At 48.2% G+C, this 27,844-nt stretch overlaps 1 protein-coding gene across 4 annotated transcripts in view; it reads right to left on the reverse strand.

Moving 5' to 3' along the window:
* IL18 (interleukin 18) overlaps window positions 1–19,403 on the reverse strand; it is a 44,238-nt gene extending 24,835 nt beyond the window's left edge. For 3 of the 4 annotated variants that reach the window (XM_075604000.1, XM_075603999.1, XM_075603997.1), the window contains exon 1: window positions 117–304. The gene's annotated coding sequence lies outside the window, so the exon portion shown is untranslated. Of the gene's footprint in view, window positions 1–116; window positions 305–19,218 lie in introns of those variants that run through there. The other variant, XM_075603998.1, reaches the window with a different exon arrangement.
* Between the last annotated feature and the right edge of the window lie 8,441 nt (window positions 19,404–27,844).

The following is a 27,844-nucleotide window of genomic DNA, read 5'->3' on the forward strand; positions in this document are numbered from 1 at the left end:
TATTATCTAATACTACAAAACGAATAAAAATAAAATAAACCCCATAAGATTTCGCACGTTTTGCTGCTGAATGTACAGTAATACACATGAATAGAAGGCATTGAAATGGATCTTACCTTTAAAGATAATGGTTTCCTTGTTGTCTGAAAGTTTCAAGGATGATCACAGAGAGTTACGCCTGTCTCCCTGATCTCTCTGAGCTATGATCGGATGGGCTGGAGGAGACTGGTTTACAGGAGGTGTGGAAAGCCGTTTAAATGTTCTGTACTCCTGCGAGATGGATTGAGAAAAATGTAGTAATAACTTTTGGTAAAAGTGTTCTTTTAAGTCAGAAAGTCCCTCCCCGCCCCCTCTCCCATCCCCCATCCCCCATCTCCCATCCCATGGCATGCAAATTAGGGAATTACTCGTTTCACTACATTTCATCATGCAATACATGCTCAGCTGGGTTTTTTGTTATTGTTTTTTTTTTTAATCCATATGTTTATTGATATTTTATATATGGCACAGGAAAGAAAACGGGTAATCACCAAAATGGACATCATGATTGAGACATGTCGCTTAGTGTGACACTGAACGTGTCTGTGTGTATTATTACCCACTTATAATGGGTTGTTCTGAAGTTACAGAACTTTCTCTTTGTATTTAAAATGCTAATACAGAATTTTTTTAATTTTTTTTACCCCAAAACCTTAACTTTGGAATATCAATCGTACAATGGACAAGCAAGACACAGTACTAAATCAAACAAATTAGAGCAGAAAGAGAGAAGAATAAATCAATACATAAAATGGGAATGGGGAGAGGGCAAAATAATTTTAATAGGAGTCTCTTTGTCTTATGTTGTAGTCACCATACAATATATGTAGGGTTGCCACATTTAAGTTTTTACTGTATAATACGAGACATCGAAAGCCAGTATGAAAGTGTGACATCATAATGATTGGCAAATGCTTTGAGCTGAACGGTATCTTCCTGCTATAGTGTTCGTTTTTTATCATCCTGGCTGGGTGGGGAAAAGACACGCACTGAGTTATACCGATAGGGGCGGATGTCCTGGTATTATGAGATGACCAGGCAGTGTCCTAACGTTACTATTTTAATATAATAATAGTGACATATATTGGAAAATTTAACGATTACACTCAAGTAGAAATCTATGACTTTTTTAATAACTGATTTTATGACAGGTCATTTTAAAATCAGGAATTTCCCGTCAAGGCACTAAAATACGGGACTGGTGCGCCCTAACAGACCTTTCCAAGACAAAAGGATGTCAATAAAATAAGGGACAATCCCGTATATACGAGACATCTGGCCAGGGCCATCTTAACAGCATTATAGGCCCCCGGGCAAAGCAGTGCACTGGGCCCTGCCAACTCTCCGCTACAAGTCGTAATTTTTCTCCTTCTACCGAGTGTGATGGTTCGGGGGATTCCTTCCCCTCCATGTGTCCCGGATGTCCCGCTCTTGCCTACCTCTTCTGTTCCTTTCCTGTCTTCCCCTGCTATTCTCTCTTCCTCCGCCCGCAGCTGTCCCTCTGCGGCAGTTTCTGACATCATCCCGGCGTCAGCGCACGCTCCCCGCAAGACACGCGCACCCACTCAGTCTCCCATTCCCTGCTGCGGTGTCCCCTGCTGACGGCCCCCCTCAGTCCCTGCTCCAGTCCCCTTACCTCTGGTGGCCTCTCCTTCTGTCTGTCCTCCTTCCTCGGCGGGTGATCCCGCGGCGCGGTGCTCCGCACGCTTCGTGACGCAGCCTGTGCACGTACTTTAACCTTACAGAGGGCGCGCGCATACGCTCCTCTTGTAGGCTCTCTCAGACTCCTGGCTCCTGCTCTCATGCTCTGCAGGCTATCTCCCTCACTGGCTCACCTGTCTCCTCCTCTTCTCCTCTTCACCTATCCCTGCTGCCTCTCACTTCACCCTCTGCTACTCCTCTCTCTCCCATTGGTGTTCCCTCCTTTATAACCCCTGTCTGTCCTTTCTCTCATTGCTCTGCATAGTTCTTTGTAACTTCTGTGTGTGCAGTCCTATGCTTGGCTCTCCTCTGTTTTCCAGCTCCTGCTTATCCCTGGATTTCCCTGGCTTGACCTCTGCTTGTACTGGATTACCCTGCTCTCTACTGCCCTGGAACCCTGCTTACGGAAACGACTTTGCTGACTTCTGTGATCCCTGGACTCTGGCTTACGAACATTACGATCCTGCTCTCTATATCCCTGGACTCTGGCGCACGGACACCACTACCCTTACTCTGAACTCCAAAGGCGTTGCAAGTATTACTAACCATCTCTCTATGGCCCGGCAACGCCATACCACACTCCGGGCACACCCTCACTGCTGTTGGTGCGTGGTAATACCCTTCCCACCTCAGTACTGGGGACTGGCCAGGTCTGCGGGCATACAGGCGTGACACTGAGTTACCGGGAGATTTGAATGTTGAAGCAGGTGATCGGAAAATTAGTGTTACATTCTGGTCTGTGCATAGATTAGCATGGGGTCCCTATGCTCGTGGGGCCCCCAGGCCACTGCCCCGCGTGCCCATGCGTTAAGACGGAACAGCATCTGGCAACCTTAATTAAATATGTCAACTTCTCACCCTGCTGAACATTTTGTGTACCCATTTATCTTGATCAGTTAGCCATCACATTGGGAGATTTTTCTAACCAGAGGCCCCATGCCCCTAAAGCAGGGGTGGGGAACGTCCGGCCCGCGGGCCATGTAAGGCCCGCAAAATCATTTGGTCCGGCCCCCAGAAAGCAAGCCTGCAAGAATGGTTTTTAAAAAAAAAGATTTTTTTTTAAAAACTCCCCCTTTCCTGATTGGCTGTCACTCTGCCAAGATTTTTTTTTGGGCCCGCCTCTTCCTACAGCACTGCTCCCCTCCCTTCTCTCCTCCAGTAATGCCGGGCTCCTTAGGCTCTGCCCCTCTGTCCCTCCCTTTAGGCTCCGCGGGCCTGCCAGTCTCTCAGCTGCACTGGCTACCTATGCTGCTCCAGCAGCCCATGCACGGGCCCCAGATAACCCACATGCCCCCTCCCAGACACCTCACCCACCCCAAGGGGGGAGAGACCTTATTTTTGTGTGTTTGCAGAGGTGGGCTTATTGTGTGTGTGTGTGTGTGTGTGTGTGTGTGTGTGTGTGTGTGTGTGTGTGTGTGTGTGTGTCTCTGGCACAGTCACTGTGTGTGTCTGGCACTGTCACTGTGTGTGTCTCTGGCACTGTCACTGTGTGTATCTCTGGCACTGTCACTGTGTGTGTCTCTGGCACTGTCACTGTGTGTGCCTGGCACTGGCACTGTCTGTGACTAGCACTGTGTGTGATTGGCACTGTGTGTGTGTCTCACTGTCACTGTGTGTGTGTGTGTCTCACTGTCTCTGTGTGTGTGTGTGTGTGTGTGTGTGTCTCACTGTCTCTCTGTGTGTGTGTCTCACTGTCTCTGTGTGTGTGTGTGTGTGTCTCACTGTCTCTGTGTGTGTGTGTCTCACTGTCTGTGTGTGTGTGTGTGTGTCTCACTGTCTCTGTGTGTGTGTGTCCCACTGTCTCTGTGTGTGTGTGTGTGTCTCACTGTCTCTGTGTGTGTGTCTCACTTTCTGTGTGTGTGTATCTCATTGTCTGTGTGTGTGTGTGTGTGTGTGTCTCACTGTCTCTGTGTGTGTGTGTGTCTCACTGTCTCTGTGTGTGTGTGTGTGTGTCTCACTGTCTCTGTGTGTGTGTGTGTGTGTGTGTGTGTCTCACTGTCTCTGTGTGTGTGTGTCTCACTGTCTCTGTGTGTGTGTGTGTCTCACTGTCTCTCTGTGTGTGTGTCACTGTCTCTGTGTTTGTGTGTGTGTGTCACTGTCTCCGTGTGTGTGTGTGTGTGTGTGTGTCACTGTCTGTGTGTGTGTGTGTGTGTGTGTGTCACTGTCTCTGTGTGTGTGTGTCTCACTGTCTCTGTGTGTGTGTGTGTCTCACTGTCTCTGTGTGTGTGTGTGTCTCACTGTCTCGGTGTGTGTGTGTCTCACTGTCTCTGTGTGTGTGTGTGTCTCACTGTCTGTGTGTGTGTGTGTCTCACTTTCTCTGTGTGTGTGTCTCACTGTCTCTGTGTGTGTCTCACTGTCTCTGTGTGTGTGTCTCACTGTCTGTGTGTGTGTGTCACTGTCTCTGTGTGTGTGTGTCACTGTCTCTGTGTGTGTGTGTGTGTCGCACTGTCTCTGTGTGTGTGTGTGTGTCTCACTGTCTCTGTGTGTGTGTGTCTCACTGTCTCTGTGTGTGTCTCACTGTCTCTGTGTGTCTCACTGTCTCTGTGTGTGTGTGTGTGTGTGTGTCTCACTATCTCTGTGTGTGTGTGTGTGTGTGTGTCTCACTGTCTCTCTGTGTGTGTGTCTCACTGTCTGTGTGTGTGTGTCTCACTATCTTTGTGTGTGTGTGTCTCACCGTCTGTGTGTGTGTGTGTCACTGTCTCTGTGTGTGTGTGTGTCTCACTGTCTGTGTGTGTGTGTCTCACTGTCTGTGTATGTGTGTGTGTCTCACTGTCTCTGTGTGTGTGTGTGTGTCACTGTCTCTGTGTGTGTGTGTGTCTCACTGTCTGTGTGTGTGTGTGTGTCTCACTGTCTCTGTGTGTGTGTGTGTGTGTGTCTCACTGTCTCGGTGTGTGTGTGTCTCACTGTCTCTGTGTGTGTGTGTGTGTGTGTGCCTCACTGTCTCTGTGTGTGTGTGTCTCACTTTCTCTGTGTGTGTGTCTCACTGTCTCTGTGTGTGTGTCTCACTGTCTCTGTGTGTGTGTCTCACTGTCTCTGTGTGTGTGTCTCACTGTCTGTGTGTGTGTGTCACTGTCTCTGTGTGTGTGTGTCTCTGTCTCTGTGTGTGTGTCGCACTGTCTCTGTGTGTGTGTGTCTCACTGTCTCTGTGTGTGTGTGTCTCACTGTCTCTGTGTGTGTCTCACTGTCTCTGTGTGTCTCACTGTCTGTGTGTGTGTGTGTGTGTGTGTGTGTCTCACTATCTCTGTGTGTGTGTGTGTGTCTCACTGTCTCTCTGTGTGTGTGTCTCACTGTCTGTGTGTGTGTGTGTCTCACTGTCTGTGTGTGTGTGTGTGTGTCTCACCGTCTGTGTGTGTGTGTGTGTGTGTGTGTGTGTCACTGTCTCTGTGTGTGTGTGTGTGTGTCACTGTCTGTGTGTGTGTGTGTCTCACTGTCTCTGTGTGTGTGTGTGTGTGTCTCACTGTCTGTGTATGTGTGTGTGTCTCACTGTCTCTGTGTGTGTGTGTGTCACTGTCTCTGTGTGTGTGTGTGTGTGTCACTGTCTCTCTGTGTGTGTGTGTCTCACTGTCTCTGTGTGTGTGTGTCTCACTGTCTCTGTGTGTGTGTGTGTGTCTCACTGTCTCGGTGTGTGTGTGTCTCACTGTCTCTCTGTGTGTGTGTGTCTCACTGTCTCTGTGTGTGTGTGTCTCACTTTCTCTGTGTGTGTGTCTCACTGTCTCTGTGTGTGTCTCACTGTCTCTGTGTGTGTCTCACTGTCTCTGTGTGTGTGTGTCTCACTGTCTCTGTGTATGTCTCACTGTCTCTGTGTGTCTCACTGTCTCTGTGTGTGTGTGTGTGTATGTGTCTCACTATCTCTGTGTGTGTGTGTGTCTCACTGTCTCTCTGTGTGTGTGTCTCACTGTCTGTGTGTGTGTGTCTCACTGTCTGTGTGTGTGTGTCTCACTGTCTGTGTGTGTGTGTGTCTCTCACCGTCTGTGTGTGTGTGTGTCACTGTCTCTGTGTGTGTGTGTGTCTCACTGTCTGTGTGTGTGTGTCTCACTGTCTCTGTGTGTGTGTGTGTGTCTCACTGTCTGTGTATGTGTGTGTGTCTCACTGTCTCTCTGTGTGTGTGTGTGTCACTGTCTCTGTGTGTGTGTGTGTCTCACTGTCTCTGTGTGTGTGTGTCTCACTGTCTCTGTGTGTGTGTGTGTGTGTGTGTGTCTCACTGTCTCGGTGTGTGTGTGTGTCTCACTGTCTGTGTGTGTGTGTGTGTGTGTGTGTGTGTGTGTGTGCCTCACTGTCTCTGTGTGTGTGTGTCTCACTTTCTCTGTGTGTGTGTCTCACTGTCTCTGTGTGTGTGTCTCACTGTCTCTGTGTGTGTGTCTCACTGTCTGTGTGTGTGTGTCACTGTCTCTGTGTGTGTGTGTCTCTGTCTCTGTGTGTGTGTCGCACTGTCTCTGTGTGTGTGTGTCTCACTGTCTCTGTGTGTGTCTCACTGTCTCTGTGTGTCTCACTGTCTGTGTGTGTGTGTGTGTGTGTGTCTCACTATCTCTGTGTGTGTGTGTGTCTCACTGTCTCTCTGTGTGTGTGTCTCACTGTCTGTGTGTGTGTGTGTCTCACTGTCTGTGTGTGTGTGTGTGTGTGTCTCACCGTCTGTGTGTGTGTGTGTGTGTGTGTGTGTGTGTCACTGTCTCTGTGTGTGTGTGTGTGTGTGTGTGTCACTGTCTGTGTGTGTGTGTCTCACTGTTTCTGTGTGTGTGTGTCTCACTGTCTGTGTATGTGTGTGTGTCTCACTGTCTCTGTGTGTGTGTGTGTGTGTGTCACTGTCTCTGTGTGTGTGTGTGTGTGTGTGTGTGTGTGTCACTGTCTGTGTGTGTGTGTGTCTCACTGTCTCTGTGTGTGTGTGTCTCACTGTCTCTGTGTGTGTGTGTGTGTCTCACTGTCTCGGTGTGTGTGTGTCTCACTGTCTCTGTGTGTGTGTGTGTGTGTGTGCCTCACTGTCTCTGTGTGTGTGTCTCACTTTCTCTGTGTGTGTGTCTCACTGTCTCTGTGTGTGTGTCTCACTGTCTCTGTGTGTGTGTGTGTCTCACTGTCTCTGTGTGTGTGTGTGTCTCACTGTCTCTGTGTGTGTGTGTGTCTCTCACTGTCTCTATGTGTGTGTGTGTCTCTCACTGTCTCTGTGTGTGTGTGTCTCACTGTCTCTCTGTGTGTGTGTGTGTGTCTCACTGTCTGTGTGTGTGTGTCTCACTGTCTCTGTGTGTGTGTGTCTCACTGTCTGTGTGTGTGTGTGTGTGTGTGTGTGTGTGTCTCACTGTCTCTGTGTGTGTGTGTGTCTCACTGTCTCTGTGTGTGTGTGTGTGTGTCTCACTGTCTCTCTCTGTGTGTGTCTGTGTGTGTGTGTGTGTGTGTGTGTGTGTGTGTGTGTGTGTCTCACTGTCTCTGTGTGTGTGTCTCACTGTCTGTGTGTGTGTGTGTGTGTGTGTCACTGTCTCTGTGTGTGTGTGTCTCACTGTCTCTCTGTGTGTGTCTCACTGTCTCTCTCTCTCTGTGTGTCTCACTGTCTCTCTCTCTGTGTGTGTCACTGTCTGTGTGTGTGTGTCTCACTGTCTCTGTGTGTGTGTGTGTGTCTCACTATCTCTCTGTGTGTGTGTGTGTGTCACTGTCTGTGTCACGGTCACTGTGTTTGTATGTCACTGTCTGTGTGTGGCAGCAGCCGCCTGAGGTGATTAAGGACCTGAGTATCACCAGGGCGGCGCTGGTAAGCAGCGCTCCGGGGGGGAGAGGGTATAAGAGGAGTGGGGGGAGGGGGTATAAGAGGCTTGGGGGATAGAAGAACGAGTCTGCGGTGGGAGAGACACCTCACTACCACCTCTCCTCCTCCTCCCCACACAGGGCAGCAGTTGTGGAGGGTACCTGCTCCGATCCCCCCCTGCTCCACCCCCGCCCCGTGCACTTACACGGCCCTCCTCCCCGCACCGGGTAACAGTTGCGGAGGAGGGCACCTGCTCCGATCCCCCCTGCTCAGATTCCCCCCCCCCCCTGTGCACTTACACGGTCCTCCTTCTCCCCACACCGAGCAGCAGTTGCAGAGGGCACCTGCTCCGATCCCCCCCCGATCAGATTTCCCTCCCCCTGTGTGTGTCTGAGAGAGTGTGTGTGTGTGTCTGAGAGAGAGTGTGTGTGTGTCAGACAGAGTGTGTGTGTGTGTGTGTGTGTGTCAGAGAGAGTGTGTGTGTGTGTGTGTGTGTGTGTGTGTGTGTGTGTGTGTGTGTGTGTGTCAGAGAGTGTGTGTGTGTGTCTGAGAGAGTGTGTGTGTGTCTGAGAGAGTGTGTGTGTGTCTGAGAGAGAGAGTGTGTGTGTCTGAAAGAGAGTGTGTGTGTGTGTGTGTGTCTGAGAGACTTTGTGTGTGTGTCTGAGAGAGTGTGTGTGTCAGAGAGAGAGTGTGTGTCAGAGAGAGAGTGTGTGTCAGAGAGAGAGTGTGTGTGTCAGAGAGAGTGTGTGTGTCAGAGAGAGAGTGTGTGTGTCAGAGAGAGAGAGAATGTGTGTGTCAGAGAGAGAGTATGTGTGTGTCAGAGAGAGAGTGTGTGTGTGTCAGAGAGAGAGTGTGTGTGTGTCAGAGAGAGAGTGTGTGTGTCTGAGAGAGAGAGTGTGTGTCTGAGAGAGAGAGTGTGTCTGAGAGAGTGTGTCTGAGAGAGAAAGTGTGTGTCTGAGAAAGAGAGTGTGTGTCTGAGAGAGAGAGTGTGTGTCTGAGAGAGAGAGAGTGTGTGTCTGAGAGAGAGAGAGTGTGTGTCTGAGAGAGAGAGAGAGTGTGTGTCTGAGGGAGAGAGTGTGTGTCTGAGGGAGAGAGTGTGTGTCTGAGAGAGAGTGTGTGTGTCAGAGAGAGAGTGTGTGTGTCAGAGAGAGAGTGTGTGTGTCAGAGAGAGAGTGTGTGTGTCAGAGAGAGAGTGTGTGTGTCAGAGAGAGAGTGTGTGTGTCAGAGAGAGAGTGAGTGTGTCAGAGAGAGAAAGTGTGTGTCAGAGAGAGAGTGTGTGTGTCTGAGAGAGAGAGTGTGTGTCTGAGAGAGAGAGAGTGTGTGTCTGAGAGAGAGAAAGAGTGTGTGTCTGAGAGAGAGTGTGTGTCTGAGAGAGAGAGAGTGTGGGTCTGAGAGTGAGAGTGTGGGTCTGACAGTCTGAGTGAGAGTGGGTCTGACAGTCTGAGTGAGAGTGGGTCTGAGAGTGAGAGTGGGTTTGAGAGCCTGAGAGTGAGAATGGGTCTGAGAGTGAGAATGGGTCTGAGAGTGAGAGTGGGTCTGAGAGTCTGAGAGTGAGAGTGGGTCTGATAGTCTGAGAGTGAGAGTGGGTCTGAGAGTGAGAGTGGGTCTGAGAGTCTGAGCGAGAGAGTGGGTCTGAGAGTCTGATTTCCCTACCCCCTGCCCATTGTGTGTGTGTGTGTGTGTGTGTGTGTGTGTGTATTTGCGTGGGCACAGACACCAACGCACAGTCAGTCATAGTCATCCACCACCCAAGAGTCAGTCAGTCACCCAAAGAGAAGCAGTTCCAGCCATCACATTAGTGGTGAGTTCATTAAATGTTTGACAAAATATAGCAGGCTAATTTTTAAGTTAATAATTTTGGATGGCCCTCGAATGATTTTATAAATATCAAAATGGCCCTTGGCAGAAAAAAGGTTCCCCAACCCTGCCCTAAAGTATAGTTGGTTATCCTGGTCATCTTCTCAACCAACAACACTGCCCAGACTGTATTTGTCAGTTGCTGAACTCTGACCGGGGTTCAGAACATTTCCACACTGCTGCCAATGAACAATGAATGAACAATGAACATTTAACAACCAAAACAATATGATGCAACTGTTGGCATCTGTGGATACTCCATTTCTAGGAAAGATAGGCCAAATAGAGGAGGAGGGGTGTTACTTTACTGTACATTGAAGACACCTTATAATTTATGCTGCTAAATTTCCCCCCAAGCGCAGACTTTTGAAAGTCTAGTTGGCAAAATCTGCCTCCCCTCCTCTAAGCCCATTCTTATTGCTGCCATCTACTGCCCCCCAAAAGCCCCAATTCAAATTCTTGGCTGATATCACCCAGTTTCCTGGCTCAATTTCTGCTCTGAATGGGAACTGAGAGCTGTCAGTTCTTGGGGATTTCAACTGGTTTGACCCTAAAAACAACAAAATCCTGACACAATTCAAGTCACTAAACCTAACCCAACTAATTTCCCAACCCACAGGGACAAACAGGGCCGACAACAGGGGCGTTCTGCTGGGGTTGGTGTCCCGGGCCCGGTGGGATAATAGCTGGTGGCCGTCGCCGGGCCCCGGCTCTGCATCAGATGGAGGCCTTCCTGTCCCAGCCTCTGACTTTAGCGCGCCTCAGCTTCTGGTGCGTGCTGACTGGAAGCTTGGTGTGGGACACAGAGTTAGGAGGCCTGCATCTGATGGCCGGTCACGCCCAGGCCCCCGCATCCACCGCCGGTCCCCGCAGCCACCGCCGGTCCCCGCAGCCACCGGTCCCGATCATCCCCAAGGTATGTCTACTTTTTCTATATGTATTGGGGGGGGGGAGTGGGGTCTTTTTATATGTACTGTATTGAGGGGAATGGTGGTCTTGTTATATGTATTGGGGAAGTAGGGGTCTTGTTATATGTATTGGGGAGTGGAGGTCTTGTTATTTGTATTGGGGGTGTGTGTCTTTTTATATGCATTGGGGGAAGTGGGGTTCTTGTTATATGTATTGAGAGCTTGGGGAAATTTTTCTATGTATTGTGGAGCTTGGGTGAATTCTCTATGTATTGGGGGGTTTGGGGGAATTTTTCTATGTATTGGGGGTGCGTGGGGTAAATTTTCTATGTATTGGGGGGCTTGGGGGTATTTGTATATGTATTGAGGGAATTTTTATATGGGTTGGGGTATTTGTTATATGTATTGGGGAGGGTTGTTTATTGTATATGATGTGTGTGTGTGTGTGTGTGTGTGTGTGTATATATGTGTGTGTGTGTGTATATAAATATATACTGTATGTGTATATATGTATGTATTTATTTTATATATGTATTGGGTAGGTGGGGTTTTGTATGCATTTGGGGGTGTGGGGGAGGTTGTATATATTTGGGGGGTGGGGATGTTTTTGCATTGGGGGTGGGAAGTTTTTTGGTCTATATCTTGTGGGGGGAATTGTGTGAGGGTGGAGGGAATGAGTGAGCATGGGGTAATTGACGGAGGATGAGGACAGAGGGGGTGAGTGAGGAACAGAGGGAGCAAGAGTGAGATGCATGGGAGAGAAATATATGTGAGGTGGGAAAGTGAGGGGGGTGAGACGGAAGGGAGAGAAATACATGGGAAGAAGGGGAAGAGAGGGGGCTCGTGAGGTGTGAAATGGGGGAGGCGGCTCGCAATACCACCGACACAGGAGGGGGGGCTGGGGCCTGCTTAAAATGTTGGTCCTGGGCCCCATGATTTCTGTTGGAGGCCCTGCGGACAAACCTAAATTCTCACAACTATTACCTTGCTAGATTGGATTATATCCTCTAATCCCAACAAATTCCAATCCTCTAGTATCCTACATGACATTTTCAGCGACCATACTATGTAAGGGAAATCAGACCACCCCAATCAAGCCCTAAAGTTCTCCTCACTAGAACAAACTTTAACCCACAACCGTTTCTGGCTGATCTTACCAACTGCCCTTAATACAGAATCGATTTGATACCCGACCCTGATTCTGCGCTTGATTATTTCCAAACAGAGTTCTTAAAACTCTGTGATACTCATGCTCCGCTGCGCAAAATAAGATACGGAGGGCCCACCTTCCATGGGTTACAACTGACTTTATTGCGCTTTACAATCTTAGGGATGCCTTGTGGAAAAGCTACAAAGTAACTGGCACCACCAAGCATCTTAATAACTACAGATGCCTGCGGAATACGTGCACAAGGCAAACAAGACACGCAAAAGCCCAATATTTCTCTGACAATCTCCTCCAGAATACATAACATCCAGCAAACTCTGGAAGGTCATAAACAATAACAATACTGTACAGTATATAACAGCCTTCAAGCCACCAATAACCAACTAACACAAAATGGATAATAGTACTCTGATAAATCCCAATGACATTCCAAATGCATTAAATGTATACTGTGTGGAGTGTGCTACTTTACTATTAGCAATGCACTACCCAAATTACAAACATGAACCTCATTCTGGGAGTACCCCTATAGCTCCACCACCTCCCAACACTGCCCACACTTTTTAATTTGTCCTAGAATCTGAGGAGGAGGTTACACAAGTGCTCCTAACATTCAAACTAAGCAGCCAATGTGGACCTGACCTATCAATCAACGTTCCTAAGACTTGGTGCCCCAGCCATTGCCAAACCGCTTGCTTCCCTAGTCAACTCTATCCTGTCTGCAGGCCATATCCCTAAGACCTGGAAAACTGCCAGAGTTGCCCTTGCAAAAGTGGGGACAAAACACTGTCTCAAACTACAGGCCAATCTCTCTTCTCCCAATACTATCCAAAGTCATGGGAAAATGTGTTCACTCCAGTGGTGGGATTCAGCCGGTTCGCACCGATTCGTGCGAACCTGTTCCTGGAATTTTTCACGTTCGCTGAATCGGTGCATTAACTGGCAGTAGAATCACTTGTTGCAGAGCAGGACTGCAGGGCAGGTGCGCCATCTAGCGGTCTGACCGAGAACGTCTGGTGTCTGCAGTGAGAGCTCCTCACATGTGCTGCTCCTGTGCTCTGCCTCAAGTGATTCTTCTGCCGGCTGCATACATCTCCCCACGCCTGTGTGCAGCCAGGGAGGCATGGAGATGGGGAGGGAGAGATCTGAGGGAGGTGTGAGGAAGATGTCTGAGGGAGATGTGAGAGGGAGTGAGAGAGATGATGTGAGAGAGGATGGAGGGGCTGGGGGAGATGTGAGAGGGAGTGAGGGAGATGTGAGAGGGACTGGGGGAGATGTGAGAGGGGCTGGGGGAGATGTGAGAGGGGCTGGGGGAGATGTGAGAGGGGCCGGGGGAGATGCGTTTGGGAGTGAGGAAGATGTGAGAGGGACTGGAGGAGACGTGAGAGGGAGTGAGGGAGATGTGAGAGGGACTGAGGGAGATGTGAGGACTTTCTCTGCCCCCCCCCCCTGGTCACTCTCTCTTCCCCCGGTCCTTCTCTCACCCCCCCGGTATCTCTCTCCCCCTCGGTCTCTCTCTCTCCCCCCCTGGTCTCTCCCCCCTGGTCTCTCTCTGACCTCCCCAGGTCTCTGCCCTCCCCTGGTCTCTCTCTGCCCCCACAGTCTCTCTCTGCCTCCCCCTGGTCTCTCTCTGCCCCCCCCTGGTCTCTCTCTGCCCCCCCTGGTCTCTCTCTGCCCCCCTTCCTGGTCTCTCTCTCTGCCCCCCTTCCTGGTCCCTCTCTCTGCCCCCTTCCTGGTCTCTCTCTGCCCCCCCCATCTCTCTCTGCCCCCCCCCCCCGTCTCTCTCTGCCCCCCCCGGTCTCTCTCTGCCCCCCGGTCTCTCTGCCCCCCGGTCTCTCTCTGCCCCCCCCCTTTCTCTCTCTGCCCTCCTCAGTCTCTCTCTGCCCCCCCTGATCTCTCTCTGCCCCTCCCCCTGGTCTCTCTCTGCCCCTCCCCCTGGTCTCTCTCTCTGCCCCTCCTCCTGGTATCTCTCTGCCCCTCTCTGGTCTCTCTCTGCCCTCCCTGGTCTCTCTGCCCCTCTGGTCTCTCTCTGCCCCTCCCCCTGGTCTCTCTCTGCCCCTCCCTGGTCTCTCTCTGCCCCCCTCCCTTGTCTCTCTCTGCCCCCCTCCCTGGTCTCTCTCTGCCCCCCCCTGGTCTTTCTCTGCCCCCCCCCCTGTCTCTCTCTCTGCCCCCCCCCCCTGGTCTCTCTGCCCTGGACAAAAGAAACAGTATAATGACAATCAAGTAGTGATATGAAAATATTTTAAGAAAGGCAAATAAAAAAATAATTTAAATTTCAATCAAATAGTGCTGGTTTTCATTTGTCACTATAAAAGGACAGTACAGTCTCTCTCTCTCTCTCTCTCTCTCTCAAAAAGGCTTCAAGAATGACAATTAGGCCTCAATATTACCTGAGTCCCATGCACCATCCTGATGCCTGGAACCCTCTGATCAGCATCTGCAATGCTGTAATTCCATCTATGCAGTGACTGCACAATAAAGCCCCCTTGTTTTATATATCCCTGCCTGAGTCTGCAGTAATTGGACAGGGGTATGAGGGACTGTGCTACAGTGGGACATATCTCCAGGAATACTGGATAATCACTGAAGTTGGAGGCGCAGACATCAAACCCAGATGACACCAAAAGCCTGTCCTGATCTCTAACCCATCACAGATCAACTCAGCTCTTCTGATCCTTACAAGTATGCGCACCACGAAACACCTGTAGCTGAAGCAGTATCTCCTAGAGGGTGGGGGTACATGTGCTACCATTATATCATATATTATTTCACTGTACTAATCTTTCTAATACATAAACCCCACCAAAGTTTAAAAAAAAAAAAATTTTAAAACACTTTGTTTAGAAACAGGGTCAATGACCTACATTAGTTCACGGATCCTAGGAGGTGCTGCCCCTTTAAAAAGATGGTCCTAGGGTGTAATGAAACTGTGGACTTGGTGAAGGACTATGTGAGACAGCAGCAATATGCTGAAACTTGACATTAAAGCATAGTCATCATATAATATCACACAGTTCTGAGATAATACATTTATTTACAGCTATTGAGGCCTTTTATGTTCAGAGATCTAAGAGTGGTTTGTCCATGGAACAGACTCCCAGCAAAGTGAAGGTGATGACTCTTTTCCATGGACACAAAAAAAGGAGCAGATTGGGTGGGCCCAATGGTCATTAGCTGCTGACACTTTCTTTGACATGTTATTATCACTTCTACTGTATCAGAAAATCTGTGTGTGGGCACACAAATTCACCATTTATTTGTAATGTGTAACCACTAATTTTGCAAGGTGGGATTTTAAGACCTTGAACCATTTCGTCATTGACCATTGCACCACTCAAATTCTTTTGAGATCTAGGTGATAACATATGTGGTTTAGACAAATGAAGATCTACGATTTCCATGTGATATGTGGTTATGTTACAATATGCATTCTGGTTCCTGCTTTTGCTATCAAACCTCTCCAGTTGTGAGCCACTTAAATTTCCAAAATCCAGTTATAGATGTAACGGTGTTTCGCCCACCGTCTGGGAGATTCCCGTTACCAGCTGTATGGTGCATGCTACCTGTTGGCTCACAGGATGCTGAGTGGTTCGCCGATGGTAGTGGGGACGTCTGGGCAGGCTTCTGGGGTACATTACTGTTGTTTATCTCCGGGAACACAGTGCCTCCATCTGCTGCAGGCTCCAGATGTATGGAGGTAATCTCCCACAGAAGAACGTTCTCCTCGCCGCCCAGAAAAGATTACAATTTATTGTTCCTCTGCATACACAGTATAATGGGCATCTGTTCAATACAGTTCACTGCAGGTCTCCAACTTCTGGATGGTGCCTGGACCTCCACTCCGGGTCAAGGGCACCAAAAGCAGTCCATACTCTCTCCTGCCCCTCTATCAGGGACAGGGGAATGATAATCACTCACTCTCCTCCATGGGGAAGAGAAATAGGGGATGTCAATGCACAAGCAATCCTGTGTGATACCTGCCTCTCTCAATGGTAGAGACACTGCCTACATGTGGTGGTGCAGCTCCTTAAGTACAGTGGGAGGAAGGTACAAGGTCTGAACCCAGGATTTGGTAGAACACAAGCCTTGTCTCACCTCCTCCCCTGTCACTGAAGGAAGCTGCCTCTGTGGGGAAAACCTATAATTGGTCCCGTCACTGCCTGCGCTGTTACCAGGGTTTCCATGACAGGGTGGGCAGACTGACACCAGGCATGGCAACATAGATATTGTGATATAATATCATTGTTCATTTAAAATGTGCCAACATATGCTGCTGAATACCACTGCAGTGGGTAAGAGATAGAACAACATAGTAGGATGCGTTAAGACTATGAGTTCGGTTGTGCCAGAGGCCATGTCTTGGGGGGAGGGGGGTGGGAGCGGGGTTTTGGGAGGGATATTAAAGCTGCACTTGTATTAGAATGCAGGCAGCGTTCTTACTATACATTCTGTTCACATATTATAATAATATCAAGTCCATCCTTATCAGTGTCTTGGACTCTATCCAGTGTGTGTCCTGCAAATCATTGAGGCAGGGTTCTCAACTCCAGTCCTCAAGACCCCCCCTTTCCCCACCCATCAGGTCAATTTTTAAGGATATCTGTGCTTCAGCACAGGTGGCTGAGTCTTTGACTGAGCTACTGATTGAGCCACCTGTGCTGAAGCTGGGATATCCTTACAACCTGACCTGTTGGCAGGGCCGATGCAAGGATTTCATGCTCCCTAGGTGAAACTTAAAATCTGTGCCCCAAAAATAAAACAAACAGTGGCGTAGCTATCGGGGCTGCAACGCGAAATAAAAATAACAGGGCGCCAAAATAGCGGACAAAAAAAAGAAAATAATAAAACAAATAAGAGGAAAATTATTATTATTATTATTAATGAGCCCCTGGTTGCGTTGTGCGTTAGACAACCTAATGGACGGGCCGGCCCTGCGTTGTTGGGGGTCTCAAACACTGGAGTTGAGAACCCCTGCATTAAGGTGTCTTTTGTGACAGCAGCACACCCCATAACAGAAGAGATGTGTATTAAAACCCTTAACCCCCTTCACAACACACACACACACCTCCTCCAACCTACACACTCTGAAACAACAGGGAGGGGGGGAAACAACAAAGATGAGAGCGACACGCTGCCGATGAGAAACTAACACACAGAAATCCCAGCACCCCTGGCGGCACGCCCATCATCACGGGGATTTCTGCACAGCTGCTGCTCAGTAACTTTCCCATCGTCCTCCTGTCTGAACTCTCTGAAGACCACGTGTGCTCTTCCTAGAACTGTACCAGGCGATGCCACAGATAAAGGGAAAAGGTCCTGTCGCAACATGAATAAAATTCATTTTTGCCTGATGTACAGTATAAAAAATACCCACGCCCCCCATTGTGCGCGTTGTCTTTGCACACACAATATGTACCAGGCCAGTAAGTGGTGTTTTCATGCAGTGCTTCTGTACTACAACATTAACACATTCACTGTTTTGGGCAACTTATTGATTATACAAATCGATCAGGTTGTTGAATAAGCAATCTGCTGTTTAGTAAATGGGCTATGTAGATCCCGAATAATGCAGGAGTGGACATGCAATGTGACACACCCCCACCAGCATGGTTACATTAAACCGTTCAGTGACGTCGCTGGGAACATTACACACAACTGTATTGCAAACTCTGTGGCATGTTCATGCCGCGAGAGGCAAGATTTAACCCACTAAACGTATCATTGCTAAACAGTAAAGATTTACAAGGTTAGTCCAGGTTTGCCTGGTGAAGATTTTTGCAGATTTGGTCAAGAACTTGCAAACGCAGGAACACACTTTGCGCCTGTTATCTTTCCAAAGAGGGGAAGTGTCAGTCATTAGGCAATTGTTCGCATTTCAGTAATAATAGAAGTTTAGCTCATTTTTGTGAATTCCACATTGGTCAAGCATTGTAATCTCTTGTGATCTGTACTAGTTGCCCCCCTCCAATCCCTCTACCCCCCCCTATAGCCCTCAGATCACCCTCTCCATCACTCTATGCCAGGGGTATGCACACTACATCTAGTGTACCCAACTGCCTGCACTTCCCCCACTCCTAACCTTGTCTCTGGCATTCTGACGTCATGTTGCCATGGCGACACGTTGCCAGAAGCCACCGGAGTCAAGATTAGGCTTTGTCCCCGATAGCTGTGGCTGTGACGGTGTACGCGGCGCACACAAGGTACGGCCCTCTATGGGGCCGGCCCCATTAGCTGCCTGCGCGCCCCGGCACAATGCGCGATGCGCGACCGCCTTTGCCAAAAGACAATAATTTTGTCTTTTTGCGCAGCGGACGAGCATTGGCCACGTCACGGCAGCGGTTCAGCCAGTTAGGGCAAACCAGCCACGTGATGTCAGGGTCGCGCCCCCACCGCCCCTCCCCATCGCGAGTTGCCAGTTGTCCACTTGGTCACGCTGATGCCGGGAAAGAGCACCGCCAGACACCCCGACGCACGTGTGGCGCGTGCACTGAGACATTAGCCTCTGGAACTTTATAGTGGCCTCATGCGCTACCAGGCATTTTAATTAAATGCCTTTGGGAAGACTGCGGGGCCACTGTAAGCGCTGCGCCCCCCCCAGATTGCACACCCTTGCTCTAGGCGTAAGCATCATGAATATCTTTGGTCTCTTTTTCAGAACCTGTATAAAAAAAATGTCTGTCAATCTGTATCAATCAAGCATACCCTGTAACAATATACAAATATTCCTCCCCTCTCTTATCATTGCAATCCCTCCCTCACCCACCTCAATATTGTTTCTGTATTGTATGAAAACATGAAAATAAAGAGTTTAAAAAAAATGTAAATTCCCACAAACCCAACACTTTTGCCTGATTCATGTTCATTACATTTGAAACAAATGTAATCCAACAGGCAACTTTGTTGGTTGATAAATGTTAGTGGTTAGTCTGTTTTTGTGTGTGTGAAGGATTTCCCTTTCATGGCTTTTGTCCCACGTCAATTTTTTTGCCACGTGAAAGAATGCCACGTGTTGAGGTATGACTCAATTCTTTTCTTTTTAAAATATATTTTTAAAATATAAATAACACAGCGAGAAAAAGGAACAAATTATAATGTGGCAAAGTCTGATATAAAAGTACAACATGATCAAAACATTTATGTAAATATGCAGCCTGTAGCCCTGCTTAGAAGAAATGTGCCTATTCATATCTTGTGAAAAAACCTCCAGGGTTAATAAAAGTCAAGTATATTGTGCAACTTACATTTATCTGCTCGTCTAATAATGGCATTATAAAGAATTATTCTGCAAGCAAAAATACAAACAGTTAATGGTGGAAAACAAATGTGACCTCCTTGCCCGGCTCGTAAAGATTTAACATCATGTTATAGTATGTATGTATGTCTGTCTGTCTTTATTTATATAGTGCTATTAATGTACATAGCGCTTCACAGCAGTAATACACGTGACAATCATATAAATAATAAATGATATAAATAACACAAAGGGGAGAAGACATAAAAGTAACATTTAGGTAAAGGAGTCCCTGCCCCGAAGAGCTTACAATCTAGTTTTGTTGGTAGGAAGAACGTACAGAGACAGTAGGAGGGCGTTCTGCTAAGTGTGCCTGCAGGTGAGCCAAGGTTAATGTATGAGGTGTTAATTATCAGCCACTGAGCTACTCGTATGCTTCCTTAAGCGGGTGTGTTTTAAGGTGGGTCTTAAAGGTGGATAGATCGGGTATTGAGGGGAAGGGCATTCCAGAGGTGTGGGGCAGTCAGTGAGAAGGGTTTAATTATTAGATTATATACAGTACATGACAGAATTCAGCATCTCATACCTGTGCAGGGTGCTGGATCCGTGCAGGATGGGTGTAGCTATGCAGATATTAGAATGAAGAGTGCCAGGAACTTTTATAGTACAAACGACCAGCTTTATTCCCACCCGTTGATGATGCGTCTCACAGAAGGGCAGGCTTCAGATGGACATTAACTGGTGTGGTGACTCTGTGCTTCTTCCCCTGGCAGTTCTCACACCTACTGTACTTTAACTGGGGAGGTACTTATGCTTCTTTAGGAGGGGCTACACAAAGATATCGTTAGCTTGTCATTTATTACTGAGATTTCTACATTTTGATCCGAAGTCAAATAACAAAAGGAGCCATATTCAGTAGTTGTATCTTTTGATCAAAAAAAGATTAAAGCCTGTTAACCCCATCAAGGTCAACTCCAGTTTAGGTACCTATACTAAATACATAACATTTCTTATTATCCAATGGATGTGGACAGGGATTTGCCTGTAGATTTGATGATTATCACCAAAAAGTCATTGGATAAAGATTGTAATAGCCCAACGACGCTTTTGTTTACCATATTTTCCCCAATAATGCAGCGCAGATGTGACCTCACAGATAAAAGGAATGAGAACAAAAGCATACAGATGCAGCGGCCGCTATTTGAACATTTCACGAAGCCGTTTTCGTGAACTCTGCTGCATTCCACGCGGTTATTCTTCTGTGAACGCTGCCATGAATGCCGCCAATAAAACCAGTCACACTTGTGTTTACCATTGTTGATTTCTTTGATTTACCTGGATTCTGATTTCCTTGGGTGCAGTTCTTCACGTATCAGCCAGATGGCACAAATGAATTGCCTTTGCACTATCCAGTAGATAGTACTGTACTGTGCTTACTACTGTGTGAATTTGCAGGTATTTATAAACCAGATAAAAACCAAGTCTACAGTACCACAGTGATCCATTGTGAATCGACCTTGGTCACTGAACACGTTAACAAATTTATGCGTTTCATAATAAAAAGCTCTAAAACATATTGCTGTGGGCTTTTTTTCTACATTGTTACCCCTGCACAATTGCTGAATGGACACCATGCCAACTCCGTACATGTATACCAAACCTGACTGTAGTTATGCATTTTTAATATTTTCTGCAATTAATGTTGTGGCAATACTAACTTGAAAGTGTGACACTTACCATAGCAGCAATAATACACACTGTTCGAATAAGTCATGTATGAGTAGCCAATTACAATAAATCAGTGACTCTTTTTGGACAGTAGATCATGCAGTAAACTTGATAGAAGATGCAGGCATATTTTAACCATAATGTACTGCGCGATTGATATAAAGAATATTGTCTCTTTCTTTCCAGACCCAGATGTCCAAGAAGCAGCAGCCATTGCGAAGAAGAAAAAGACAAGATTGTATATTTTGAAGAAGAGGCGACGTTGTATTTTTGTATTATTCCTTTTCCTTTATTATCCTGTCCAAATAAAAATGTTCATTCTTTAAATGAAATACATATAAAAATACACCCCCACAATACATATAAAAATACACCCCCACGCCGCCAATACATATAAACATACACCCGCAGCATTGCTGCTGATGAACCGGTGCGAGATTTTCTGCTATCATAATGTGTTTCCAAACCCTGTGAAAATGTATTTTGTAAAACAATTACAAATCCATGTCAAGAAATGTTTCATTGTTAATAGATTATTTTTTGGGGGCAGGACGGACAACCGTCACAATATGTGTTTGAGAATGTCATTTTGCTTCTTTTTCATATCGTACAACAAAAATGTTCGTTATTTGTGTTTTTGTATGATGTACTTAGAGTTTTTTATTACAGTCCCATCACCCGACCCTATAACCAAGCAGTCTGTCACACTGCATTATATTTGCACAATTCCTGAGACCTCTTCCATATACATCCCAGTGCTAGAGAAGAGTTTAAATTAATGGGCCTAAAATATTCTCCAACATGGGTCAGTGGCTTCACAGCATATTGGTAGCAAAATATGATGGAAAGAGAGATATCAATGCTTGTTTTTCTGAGCACCAGGATAGGTGCCTTGCTTCAGTTCTGCCCCATTCGGGTCAGCTGGTGCTTTGTGGAATGTACATAGAAGGAGGTATGTAACATGATGCAGACGTCAGAATGGGATTTGGCAACTTCTGCGTCAGTAATGGGCCATTATCTTCTGCCTTCAAACTGCATCAAAACCTCTGCCAGGGAGGCGCATGCGCGAAGGATCGGGGTATGGAAGCTTGAGTGACTAGCTCCGTCCCACGCTCACAGTATATTACGAATAAATCACCCCAAAAACAAAACCGGGTCTATACACTTAATTCCACGGCTAGGTAAACACCCCAGAATGGCCCCTAAGAAGCTGGTCGGGCAGAAAAAACAAAAGCTAGCTGATGTACAGGCTTATTTCGGTGGCGCGGCTGAGAGTGCTCCAGCAGGAGAAATGGCGGACACTGACACAGAATTGGAAGGGGACGATGAAGGATCTAACAGTCAGACCCAACTCCCAGTACGGCGATGTGACTTCGCACGGCTCTACAATGACCTGAAAATGCTTCTACAAGCGGATATTAAGGAGGTTAAGCGGGAGGTCACAAAGCTGGGGACCCGAACGGACGATCTGGAGGCCAAAGTGGATCTCACCATCAGGGCAGGGAAAAAGACAGAGAAAAAGACAGCGGACCTTCAAAAACAAATAGATGAGCTAAAAGAGCGGCAGGAGGACGCGGAGAACCGCGATAGACTAAATAATATTAGAATCCGGGGAGTCTCTGAAGAAGTGGGGGACTGTGAGGCTTTCACCGCATGCTGGTTGGAATCCCTAATGCCAGACAGCACTAAAGAAGCTCTGGCAATGGACCGTTGCCATAGGGCCCTGCGCTCCCGACCAGTCCAAAATGAACAGCCGAGAGACATTATCCTCCGGCTGCATTATTATACATCAAGGGAGGCAGTATTGCGCCACACGAGGGTCCTGCCATTTGTGGAATTCGAATCCAATAAAATGCAGATATTCCAGGATTTATCCCCGCTCACCCTCATGAGACGCCGCTCACTATTTCCAGTGACCAGAGTGCTCCGCGAGAATAATGTGAAGTACCGCTGGACCTTCCCGTTCGGATTGCAAGTAACGCGGAACGGGAGAATCCTTACCCTGAAAGACATAGGAGAAGGGCCAGATTTCCTGGCCAAACTGGGTCTAGGGGGCCCCCCGGCAGAAGAGGGGGACGAGGAAGCTGCCCTAGAACCAGAATGGAGCGGTGGGGCGGGCATGCCGAAGCCCAAGAAGAATAAATGAGAAAAACAATAAAGTCACTAAAGGACTCATGCAAAACTCGGTGTTTTAAAGTTAAAGTTGCCTGGTTGAGGGACTAAGTTGAAGGCCAAGTTTAGCCACGTTTGGCCACTGGACAGGGTCTGCCCGCCCGTGCACCTCGCCTCTACACCCCAGCATAAGAGCTCCTAGGAACCTCCAGTGCGGATACAGAGACCCCCCCCCCCCCCCGGTCACCCGTCAAAGTTGGCGGCAATCCCTACAAAGACAAGGAAAGAAACTAACCTTTCGTATCAGGCCACGAGGATGGAGGAAGATGGCGGGCGAAATGGCGCTTTCCACGAGGCAGCAGGAGCACCAAAATGGCGGCCGCCGGAAACCGGATGTTGTCGTCAGGAGGTGCCAGAGACACCAGCGCCATCTTGCAGGTGGCGGATGTACCCGGAGATAGACTGAGGCGCGCCGGACCACGAAGGCGGAAGGGGACGGCCCTCATGCAGGACAGTGATGGGTCCCCGGAAGTGCCTGAGTTATTACAGCACATTCAACGGGGAGTAGGCAGGCAGAAGGGAGAATGGAGCAGGCACACAGGGGAAGGCACGAAGGGCACTCACACAGAGGCAAGCTCCAGCAAAGAGCAAGGGAGCGATAGGAGAGCCACGAGTAATAGGGAAAAGAGAGCGCAGGAGATCAGAAGACAGGGAGAGGAAGTGGGGCAGAGATTGGGGAGGAGTGTACGGGTGGGAGTAAGCCGGAGGGCAGTTTTTAGAATCCTGGACCTGGTGGCTCAGGTTAGAGCCATGGCAACCCACAATAACCAATCTACGGTTACAGTTATAGATGCGGTTTGGTTATAACGGTTAGAAATTTAAAGTTGAAGGGGGTAGATAAAGTGAGAGTGCGGGCCTGGGGGATAGAGGGGGCTTCATATCCCGAGGTCGGCATGTGCTGCAGACGAGATTGGAGGGGGAGGGCCTCCCGAGATCCCGTCAAAGTCCTTCGGGGAGGGAAAGTGGGAAGTGGTCCTGAGGTCATGGGGTCCCACTCCCCGAGGGCGTTGGACTCTGCTGCAGGACATGGAGGTCCTGGAGCAGAGAACATGTTGTTTATAAACATGTATTTACTTGCTGTTTTTTCTTTTGTGTCTACTGTGTGTCTTCCCTCTCGTGTCATACCTCACCTCCCCACACCCCCCCCCCCCCCCAACGGCGACCAGCATAGAAGAAGGTCCAGCTAGAAAAGATAGAGTCTGGAGCAAGACCTCGCAGCAGGGTCACGGCTCGGCCACAACAGCTACAGAGAAGGAACCATACCAAGATGAATCACAATGGTTAGAGAAATAAGATGCATCTCCCATAACGTTAAGGGATTCAACAACCCTGCTAAACGTAAGCTGGCCTTTAGGGATTATAGAAGACACAAAGCAGACATTCTCTTTCTCCAAGAGACCCACTTTTCTAAAGCTAGCTATCCCAAATACCTAGATAAAGACTTTAACACTATTCACCTAGCTTCAGCATCAGAAAAGAAGAGAGGGGTGGCCATTGTTTTCCATAAAAACTTATTGTTTGAGTTAGATAAAAAGGTGGTAGATGCCGAAGGCAGATTTATCATATTGGTGGGGTCCATACAGGGTCGGGCCCTTACACTGGTCTCAATATATGCCCCGTGCGAGCAGGCAACAGATTTCTTTGCCCTCTTCCGGCGTCTGCAGCAGGAAAGGGCCAGCTAATTGTGGCAGGAGACTTGAATAGGACACTGAACCCCAAGCTAGACCGATGTACAGCACCTAACCCCCCCCCCCCCCCCCCCAGACGAGATGTACTAACAATTGCCCAAGGACTTCGAGACTGTCAGTTAGTGGATATCTGGAGGGAGCAACACCCACAGACCAAGGACTATACTTTTTACTCCCACCCTCACAACCGGTACAGCCGAATAGATTACTTCCTTGTATCTAACAGACTGGTCCCAGTGGTCTCCCATTCGGGAATACACGATATTTCATGGTCAGACCACGCACCTATAGAGCTGCGGTGCGACTTAAATTTGCTGGACAGACCGGGAGCGAATTCGAGGCTAAATGAGTTGCTGTTAAAAATTCCTAAATTCGAATCAGGGATCGCAGACAAAATCAGGGAGTATTTTGAAGAGAACGAGGGGAGTGTATCTTCACCTACCACGTTGTGGGAGGCCCATAAGGCTACCCTCAGAGGATCTCTTATGTGGCTAGCCGCTAGATGCAAAAGAGAACAAGAGAGTCAGATAAAAGAGCTAAAGGGGAAATTGGCATCCCTTACCGCAATACACAAAAGATCCAAAAAGGAGGCAGTCCTGGAACAAATTCAGGATACTAAAAAACTGTTAAATCTGCGACTGACATCTCAGGCTGAAAAAGAGATGAGCTGGACTAAGCGGCGATTCTTTGAGAAGGCGAACAAGCCAGACACCCTTCTAGCAAATAGACTTAGAAACAAAAAAACAAATTTCCACATCCAATCTATTCGTACGCAGGGAGGGGAACTTACCTCAAATCCTAAGCGAATCGTAGCGGAATTTAAGAGATACTATGAGTCGCTCTACGATGGGGGTAAGGTCATCCATAATCAGAAAACGAGGGAAAATCTCCGAGAATTTCTGAAAGAGGCGAACCTACTCACATTGAGTAGAGCGGAAAGAGAGGCACTACAGGAAGACTTCTCTTTAGAAGAGTTAACGAACGTTGTAAAGTCTCTCAAGCCGGCCAAGGCGCCCGGCCCAGATGGCTACTCGAACCTTTAGTACAAAAAATACCTAAAACTTCTAGCCCCACATTTGTTAAAACTCTTTAATTCGGTATTACAAGGAGCCTCGTTCCCAGCACAGATGCTCAAGGCGTCAATCTCACTGATCTATAAAGCTGGAAAGGACCCGGCAGACTGTAAGAGCTACCGGCCCATCTCTTTAATTAATACAGACATAAAAAAAATTCTAAACTAATAGCTAATAGAGTGGGTATCGTTCTTCCCAGGCTGGTACATCCAGATCAGGTGGGGTTCATAAGTGGCAGGCAAGCGGCAGACAACACCAGACAAATAATTGATGTAATTGATCTGGCCCAAAAGCAAAATATCCCATCGTTGGTGCTAAGTCTGGACGCCGAGAAAGCCTTTGACCGGATAGACTGGCCCTATCTGAGAGAGGCGCTGGGGGCATTCGGCTTCGAGGGATGCATATTGGGAGCCATTCTGGCACTGTACGAGGGGCCGGCAGCAAGGATGCGAAATCAGGGGTTCCCATCGGAGCTTTTCCAGATTCGTAGTGGCACTAGACAGGGATGCCCGTTGTCCCCCTTGTTGTTCGCCCTATGTATTGAACCCTTGTCGGCACATATTAGGAGCAACCCGGATGTCTCGGGAATAGCATTCAAAGAGCAGTCACATAAAGTGGCCATGTACGCGGATGATGTGATCCTGACATTATCCCAGCCTCTTACCTCTCTGCCCAATGTGTTTTCAATCCTGGGGAGATTCAACCAAATTTCGGGATTCAAAATTAACCAGGCCAAATCAGAAGCCCTCAATCTAAATCTACCCAAACCAATAGAAAAACTAATTGGACTCAATTTTAACTTTAAATGGCAGCCCTCCACGATCAAATATTTAGGGGTAAATCTCACTAAAGACTATAAAACCCTATACAAGGCAAATTATCCCCAGTTGTTTAAGACTCTAAGGGAGGATCTGCGGCGATGGGCAGAGTATGGCATCTCGTGGATAGGTAGAATTCAAAGAGTAAAAATGAATCTTCTTCCACGGGTGCTATATCTTTTTCAAACCCTCCCGATTACCCTGCCTAAAGATGAGATCCTCTCATTACTGTCCGCAATAACGAAGTTCATCTGGAATAAAAAAGGCCCCAGAATTAGAAAAGATATCTTGAGGAGGCCGACCTCGAGAGGAGGGCTGGGGGTGCCATGCTTGCTCGCCTACTACGAAGCAGCTCAACTAACTCAGATCCTGCAGTGGCACACAGACCCGACTCTTCGGAGATGGGTGGCACTGGAGAGAGAGTGTTGCGCTCCGGTAGATTTGAAGAACCTGATATGGCTACCCAGGAACAGCCGTCCGCGGATGCGAACACCACTGCAGGCCATGATGAATTCCCTGAAATTATGGGAGGCCACCAAATTTTGATGTTCTCTCAAATCACAACACTCACTGATGACCCCCATATGGGGCAACCCGGATTTCGCTCCAGGCCTAGATAGCGCTCATTTTGCAAATTGGATCCAGGCAGGGTATCTCCGATTAAATGATCTGGAGGGCAGGGATGTAATCAAAACCTTTGCCCACATAAAAGAGGAAAAAACCATTCCGAACACTGAATTATTTAGATATCTACAGATCAGGGCTTTCTATAACAAGGCCCCTATTTGGCCACGGAGAACAAATTTTGAGCAGATGTGTTCCAGAGAAACGGACACGAGGGGACTAACCTCTAGAATGTACAGGGAAGTGGTCTGCCCCGGGACAGTAGACGAGCCCAGACTTAGCTACATGAGACAATGGGAAGCAGACTTGGGGGAAACTCTAGAGGACAATGACTGGGATAGGATCCTACAGGCAGCGGCGAAGAGCTCTATCTGTACCACGTTAAAGGAGAACGCCTATAAAGTCCTGATGCGTTGGTACTATACCCCAACTAAACTCTCTAAATTCGTCAAAGGCTATTCTCCGCTCTGCCCCAAGCAGTGTGGAGAAAGAGCGGACCTGCGCCACATGCTGTGGTCCTGCACGAAGGTGGCTCTGATTTGGGCGGAGGTCAAGGAGTGGCTGCAACGTCTGATTGGGCTCGAGGTCCCCCTTGACCCATGGCTGTTCCTGCTGGGCAGGTGGGCCCGGGGGTTCTCGAACGCAACGCACAAATTGATTGCACATTTTGCCACGGCCACCAGGTGTGAGATAGCAGCACTGTGGAAGCAACCAGAGATTCCGATTATACCCAAAATTAGAAACAGAATTTGGTTTGTTTGCCGGATGGAACAGTTGACAAGTCTGGTCAACGACACCGGCACAAATTTCCTAAAAGTCTGGTCACCTTGGTTGGCACAGACAGACATACCGGGGTTAGATGATACCAACATACTGCAATGATAACAAGAAGAGGCGTTCTCCGGTAGCGAAACGGATCCTGGACGATAGGGCAGACGAAAGATGAGAGTGTATTAAGAAGTATTAAGGTACCACCGAGGATTTGAGACCTAGGCCCGAGTAACTCCCACATAAAGGGTTCCAGAGTCGGATATGGAGGAACAAGCGGATGAGCAACCAGCTGCGGAGTCGTCGCCCCCCCCACCCCCGGTGTAGGTATAGGGCAGATC

This window comes from Ascaphus truei, chromosome 6 (assembly GCF_040206685.1).
Source record: "Ascaphus truei isolate aAscTru1 chromosome 6, aAscTru1.hap1, whole genome shotgun sequence".
Lineage (NCBI taxonomy): Eukaryota > Metazoa > Chordata > Amphibia > Anura > Ascaphidae > Ascaphus > Ascaphus truei.